Source organism: Mirounga leonina, unplaced genomic scaffold, assembly GCF_011800145.1.
Source record: "Mirounga leonina isolate KUSES-001 unplaced genomic scaffold, KU_Mleo_1.0 Mir_171, whole genome shotgun sequence".
NCBI classification, from domain to species: Eukaryota; Metazoa; Chordata; class Mammalia; order Carnivora; family Phocidae; genus Mirounga; species Mirounga leonina.
The window spans coordinates 6,804,596-6,810,595 of NW_023270436.1; the positions used below are offsets into that span (position 1 = coordinate 6,804,596).

At 44.9% G+C, this 6,000-nt stretch overlaps 1 protein-coding gene across 2 annotated transcripts in view; it reads left to right on the top strand.

The window, feature by feature from the left end:
- The window catches only part of HCAR2 (hydroxycarboxylic acid receptor 2), a 37,838-nt gene that overhangs the window by 6,685 nt on the left and 25,153 nt on the right, over positions 1-6,000 (top strand). The gene's annotated exons all lie outside the window — the stretch shown is intronic.

Here is a 6,000-nt window from a genome sequence, read left to right on the forward strand (position 1 = left end):
AGTATTTTATGTGGGTAATCTCACTTCATCCTCCCGATAACTTCATAGGGGAGGTGCTATTTCCATTTCGCAGGTAAGGAACTGAGGCTCAGAGAGTTTGAATAGTTTGCCTGAAGTCAACAGTCTATGAGTGAGGGACCAAGAGGTCTGACTCCAGAGTCTTTACCTTTAAAGTTCTGAAAAAATGCAAAAGAAGAGATAAGCAATGTGAACTGAAGAAGGTAGGGTGAATACCTTGACACATTTGGGGTCAATATTCCCAGAACTTTCCAGGCTGCCCAACAACTTAGGCACCCAGGCACCTCCCAGGTCCAAGCTGAGATCATGTACTTAAGCTGCCCGGCACAGTACCTTGCACATGGAAGGTGCTCTAGACATCAGTTTCTGTTCTCAAAGCTAATTAGTGATTGGCCCCTTCCTTCCTTTTTGAAGGCCCTTCTTGTCTTTCTAAAGGAGCTACCATTTCATAAGGAGGCAGATCAAGGATATTCACTGTAACACCATTTGTAATAGTGAAAGAAAAAACAAAAAAAGGAAAAAAGAGGAAACAACCTAGGTGTCCATTAGTAAGGGAAGAGATACATAGGGATACAGGCTCCCAGTGGAATACTAAGTAGCAGTGAAAAAAAAAGAACCAGAGGTAGCTGTATCAGCAGGACTGAATCTTGAGCATAATATCTAAAGCAAAAACCAAGTTGTCAAAAGATACATTCAGGGGTGCCTGGGTGTATCGACTCAGGTCATGATCCCAGAGTCCTGCGATCGAGCCCCTCATCAGGCTCCCTACTCAGCGGGGAGTCTGCTTCTCCCTCTCCCTCTGCCCCTCCCCCTGCACCTGCTTTCTCAAATAAATAAATAAATAAATAAATAAGTAAATAAAATCTTTTAAAAAAGATACATTCAATATGATAACATGTAAATGTTTAAGACATGCTAAACAAAATAACATGGTTTTTGGAAGCATCAATATGTAAGAAAACAAAAATCTCAGATGAGAAGAATGCACAGTAACTACAGGATATAGATTACTTCTGTGGCTGGAGGGAGGGACACGGATGGAAGTTGGTCTCAACTCTATCTGCAATGCTTTTACTTCATTTTAAAGATTTTATTTATTTATTTGAGAGAGGGAGAGAGTGTGTATGCGTGAGCAGGGGGAGGAACAGAGAGGGAGAGAGAATCTTAAGCAGACTATGCACTGACGGTCAAGTCCAACACGGCTCAATCTCACCACCCTGAGATCATGACCTGAGCCAAAATCAATAGCCAGATGCTTAACCAACTGAGCCACTCAGGCACCCTGCTTTTACTTCTTTTTTTTTTTTTTTTTGGTATTTAATTTTTTTTATCATGTTATGTTATTCACCATACATTACATCATTAGTTTTTGATGTAGCGTTCCATGATTCATTGTTTTCGTTTAATACCCAGTACTTCATGCAGTATGTGCCCTCCTTAATACCCATCACCAGGCTAACCCATCCCCCCACCCCCCTCCCCTCTAGAACCCTCAGTTTGTTTTTCAGAGTCCATAGTCTCTCATGGTTTCTCTCCCCCTACTTCATTTTAAAAGAAGGATCTGAGGGGCTCCTGGGTGGCTCTGTCAGTTAAGCGTCTGCCTAGGGCTTGCAAGAGTCATGATCCCAGGGTCCTTGGATCGAGTGCCGCATTGGGCTCCCTGCTCTGCGGGAAGCCTGCTTCTCCCTCTCCCACTCCCTGCTTGTGCTCCTGCTCTCGCTATCTCTCTCTCGGTCAAATAAGTAAATAAAATCTTTAAAAAATAATAATATAAACAAACAAGGATCTGCAAATGTCCCTCAGTAGGTGAATGGTTAAACAAAGTGTGGTGCGTCCATACCATGGAATGTTACATAGCAATAAAAAGGAACAGACTATTGATTCACACATCAACTTGGGTGGATCTCAAGGACATTATACTGAGTGGGGAGAAAAAGGCCAATCTTAAAAAGTTATATACTGTAGGGGCGCCTGGGTGGCTCAGATGGTTAAGCGTCTGCCTTTGGCTCAGGTCATGATCCCAGGATCCTGGGATCGAGCCCCACATCGGGCTCCTGGCTCGGTGGGGAGTCTGCTTTTCCCTCTCCCTCTGCCTCTCCCCCTGCTCACGGTCTCTCTCTCTCTGTATCTCTGTGTCTCAAATGAATAAATAAAATCTTAAAAAAAATTACATACTCTACAATCCCATTTACGTAACATTCTTAAAATGATTAAATTATAAAGAAGAACAGATCAGTGGTTGCTAGAAGTTAGGGAAAGGGCGATAGGCCTGGTAGAGCGTGAGGATGTTTCTTTAGGGTGAGAGCCATTTGTATCCTGAACATGGTGGTGGTTATACAAAAATCTATGTATGTCTGGGGCACCTGGGTGGCTCAGTCTGTTAAGTGTCTGACTCTTGATCTCAGCTTGGGTCTGAGAGAGCAAGAGAGCACAAGCAAGGGGAGGAGCAGAGGGAGAAGGAGAAGCAGGCTCCCCGCTGAGCCGGGAGCCCAATGTGGGGCTGGATCCCAGGATCCCGAGATCATGACCTGAGCCAAAGGCAGACGCTTAACCAACTGAGCCACCCAGGCGCCCCTGAATTTTTATTCTTTATGAGCATTAGGGTATATGTACACACACGTGTGCATGCTTAGGTCAACTGACGACTTCAGCTACCACCCATTCTGTTGATGAGGCCTCCATCTGACCAGATTCAGCTTATCCTCCACCTTCTTTTGCATCCCTGCCCCCAGATGCCCTTTATGTTTTAAAGATTTTACGGCTAGCCACTTGGGAAACAGATAAAAGGTAACCAAAAATAAGCTTGTTTATAAAAAAAAAGTAATAAGATTAAAAACTCTCACAAAACGACCATGGAAAACTTTATGCTGACTGGAAGAAGCCGGACAAAAAAGGCCCACATAGCGTATGATTCCATTTATATGAAATGTCCAGAACAGGTAAATCCACAGAGACAGAAGGTAGAATGGTGTGGTGGCTGCCAGGGGCTGGGGGAGGGGGGAATGGGGAGCGACTGCTAACCGGTGTGGGGTCTCCTTTTGGGGTGATGAAAATGTTTGGGAACAAGACAGAGGGGTGCTGCACAACATTGAATGTACTAAATGCCACCACATGGATACGTTGTGTGAATTTCACCTGACTGAAACTAACAAAAAATGGGTGGGAGCAGAATCCGTAGAGTAACTGTCCCTGCTTCTAGTTCATCCTCGCTCCTATCCCTCACTTCTCCATCTGTCCCTGGTTCTCTCCTGTGTCAGGCAAGACCTCTGCCCCAGAGACACTGAAGGGGAAGTTAGGACAGGATATTAAGTATGAGCCAGAATCTATTGTGGTTGCTGGTAACCTCTAGATTGGGTGATTCTCATGTAACCGTTTTCCTTAACTCTTGCAAACTCTTGGAGTGCGACATGGAGCCAGAGCATCTGACTGAACTGCTTTGTTGAAATCCTAACCCCCAGCATCTTCGAATGTGACAGTATTTGGAGATAGGTTCTTTATTTTTCTTTATTTTTATTTTCTTAAGATTTTATTTATTTAGGGCGAACTAAATTCTTGTTTCAGCCCCCAGTCTGTGGACCTTTTGTCATGGTGGCCCTCGCAGACTCACAGGGTCTGATCACCCTTCTTATATGCATCAGGCAGCCAGTGGTTCCAGAGCTCAGCTGGAACGCCCTATGTGTTTATTTAAAACTGCTTACTCCTATAAATCTGAAGAGAATTTGACATAAGGCCTGCCGTGCTACACAGCAGAGAAATTCAACTTTAGAGAAAGTAGACCAACACTAAGGACAGGTTGACTTTTCATAGGCAAACAGTGCCCAACTGCTTCTCTCTCTTCCTCTACCTTTTGTTTGATTATGGAAACCGATCTCAGAATTTATTAAAACACATATTTTTTTTTTTAAAGATTTTATGTATTTGTTTGACAGAGAGAGACATAGTGAGAGAGGGAACACAAGCAGGGCGAGTGGGAGAGGGAGAAGCAGGCTTCCCACTGAGCAAGGAGCCCGATGCTGGGCTCCATCCCAGGACCCTGGGACCATGACCTGAGCCAAAGGCAGATGCTTAACGACTGAGCCCCTCAGTCATGCTTTTAAAAATATGTATCTTGGGGCGCCTGGCTGGCTCAGTCGGTAGGGCATGGGACTCTTGATCTTGGGGTCGTGAGTTCAAGTGCCATGTTGGGTGTAGAGCTTACATTAAGATATATATATATATCGTAACAAAATTACTAAAATTATTATAGTCAATCCAAAAAAAAAAAAGCCTTCCTCAATATTCTTATCCACTGTTCTTTCTTTCTTTCTTTTTTTTTTAAAGATTTTATTTATTTATTTGAGAGAGAGAATGAGAGACAGAGAGCATGAGAGGGAGGAGGGTCAGAGGGAGAAGCAGACTCCCTGCCGAGCAGGGAACCCGATGCGGGACTCGATCCCGGGACTCCAGGATCATGACCTGAGCCGAAGGCAGTCGCTTAACCAACTGAGCCACCCAGGCGCCCCTATCCACTGTTATTTCTAACAAAAAATATTCACATAAAGCTCCTAATGATTATTTTCCTAAAACAAAAAATTGAATTGTATCTCTTTTCCTGCTTCAGAAACCTTCAATTATCAGTAGAATAAAATTCAAACTCAGCATGGCCTTTCCCTGCCGGGCTGCATGGGTACCCACACGGTATGGCGGACGTGAAGGAGAATGGCCTTTGGAATCAGGATGAAATTTCAGTTTTACCACCCACCGGCCAGGTGCCTGGGACAAAGAGAATGAAAGAGGCCGAGGACCTTTCCAGCTTTTGCAGCTCCCGATTTATTTTCTTACTGAAATATAGTTCACATACTATAAAATTCACTTTTTTTTTTTTTAAGGCTACTTATTTTTATCTTGTGCTGGACACTTTCTGACATTCAGACACATGCCTAGAAGGGCTGAGAGGGTCCGGACAAGCAGGGCACACAAATCTGAATTGACGTCAATGCCTTTGTGTCTTTCCCACTGAGGGCTCAGCCAGCGCTTTCCTGCACTTCTCGACTGCCCAGGGGTCGGTCCTTTATTACTGATAGAGTAAAATGAAGACAGGATTGAGGAGAACCAACCGACTGCGGGAAGCCAGAGAAACCCCTGAGAGAGATGGCCCTGTGATTCTGGCAGCTGCAAGCAAGTCCCCTGTGGGTGGCCAGGTGTCCTTGGCAGGGCTGGCTTCCAGATGCACCACCTGGATTCCCAGCCACCCGAGCCATTTTTCAAGAAACCAGTATACCGTGCGACTCCCAGTGACCCTGGCATCAAGCTCTCAACCTTGATCCAGCCCAGGACACCTACCCAAACCGTACTTACACTTGATCTTGGCCAAAAGGCCTAGAAATGATAAATCCACCCTAGTATATTCACAGTGTTGTGTAGCCATCCCCTCTATCTGATTCTGGAACTTCTTCATCATCCACCAAAAAGAAACCCTATACCCGGGGCTCCTGGGTGGCTCAGTTGTTAAGCATCTGCCTTCGGCTCAGGTCATGATCCCAGGGTCCTGGGATCGAGCCCCGCATCAGGCTCCCTGCTCCGCGGGAAGCCTGCTTCTCCCTCTCCCACTCCCCCTGCTTGTGTTCCCTCTCTCCCTGTGTCTCTCGCTGTCAAATAAATAAAATCTTTAAAAAAAAAAAAGAAACCCTATACCCTTTAGCAGTCTGGTAGAGTTCCTGAAGCCCCTGACAAACACTAATCTACCATCTCTCTTTATGGGCATGATATATTTTTAAAAATGAAGAAATGCGGGGCGCCTGGGTGGCTCAGTCAGTTGGGCGTCCAACCCTTGATTTTGGCTCAGGTCGTGGTCTTGGCATCATAAGATCAAGCCCCACGTCTGGCTTGTTGTGGAGTCTGCTTGGGGTTCTTTCCTTCTCCCTCTGCCCCTCTCCCTGCTCTCTCGTAAATAAATAAATAAATAAATAAATAAATAAATAAATAAATAAATAAATAAATAAA